We start from the raw sequence: 1,320 nt of genomic DNA, 5'->3' as shown, positions 1-1,320 counted from the left end.
TTCCACTTTGAAATAGTCCATTTTAAATGAGCCTTGGCCCACAGGACACGACGGCGCTTCTGGACCATGTTCACATATGGCTTCCTGTTTGCATGATAGAGCTTTAGTTGGCATCTGCTGATGGCACGGCGGATTGTGTTTACCGAAAGTGGTTTCTGAAAGTATTCCTGGGCCCATTTAGTAATGTCATTGACACAATCATGCCGATGAGTGATGCAGTGTCGTCTGAGAGCCCGAAGACCACGGGCATCCAATAAAGGTCTCCGGCCTTGTCCCTTACGCACAGAGATTTCTCCAGTTTCTCTGAATCTTTTGATGATGTTATGCACTGTAGATGATGAGATTTGCAAAGCCTTTGCAATTTGACGTTGAGGAACATTGTTTTTAAAGTTTTCCACAATTTTTTTACACAGTCTTTCACAGATTGGAGAGCCTCTGCCCATCTTTACTTCTGAGAGACTCTGCTTCTCTAAGACAAAGCTTTTATAGCTAATCATGTTACAGACCTAATATCAATTAACTTAATTAATCACTAGATGTTCTCCCAGCTGAATCTTTTCAAAACTGCTTGCTTTTTTAGCCATTTGTTGCCCCCGTGCCAACTTTTTTGAGACCTGTAGCAGGCATTAAATTTTAAATGAGCTAATTAAGTGGATAAAAGTGTAAAATTTCTCAGTTTAAACATTTGCTACGTTATCTATGTTCTATTGTGAATAAAATATTGGCTCATGTGATTTGAAATTCCTTTAGTTTTCATTTTATTAAAATGTAAAAAACGTCCCAACTTTTCCGGAATTCGGGTTGTATGATTAAAATGATAAGTGGGCCAGGTGACATTTTGCTTGACTCCAAACAAGTTTATTAGGTCAGTAAACGCAAGTCCTAATGCATCATTTGTATTATCAACGTGAATGTTAAAATTAAGTTAGTGCTTTATCAACCTTTACCAATAGATCTGAGAGGAAATCTGCAAATTCTTTTAGGAAAACTGTATATGGCCCTGGCGGTCTATAAACAGTGGCCAGATCAAGAGATAATAGAGATCTCTTTTGCATATCTGACAGTGTAACATTAAGCAGAAGTATTTCGAATGAGTTTAACCTGTATCCTGTTTTCTGAGTAACATTCCGAATATATACTATATATTGTTGCAACACTGCTGCCACAACCAGTCTGATAAGGCTCATGGTTATAACAGTAGCTTGGTGGAATAGTCTCCTTTTAGACTAATATAATCATTTGGTTTGAGCCAGGTTTCATTCAAACAGAGTACATCAAAACTATTATCTGTGATAATTTCATTTACAATAACTGTTTTAG

Source organism: Carassius carassius, chromosome 17, assembly GCF_963082965.1.
Source record: "Carassius carassius chromosome 17, fCarCar2.1, whole genome shotgun sequence".
In the NCBI taxonomy this organism is placed as follows: domain Eukaryota; kingdom Metazoa; phylum Chordata; class Actinopteri; order Cypriniformes; family Cyprinidae; genus Carassius; species Carassius carassius.
This window is presented reverse-complemented; position numbering follows the sequence as displayed.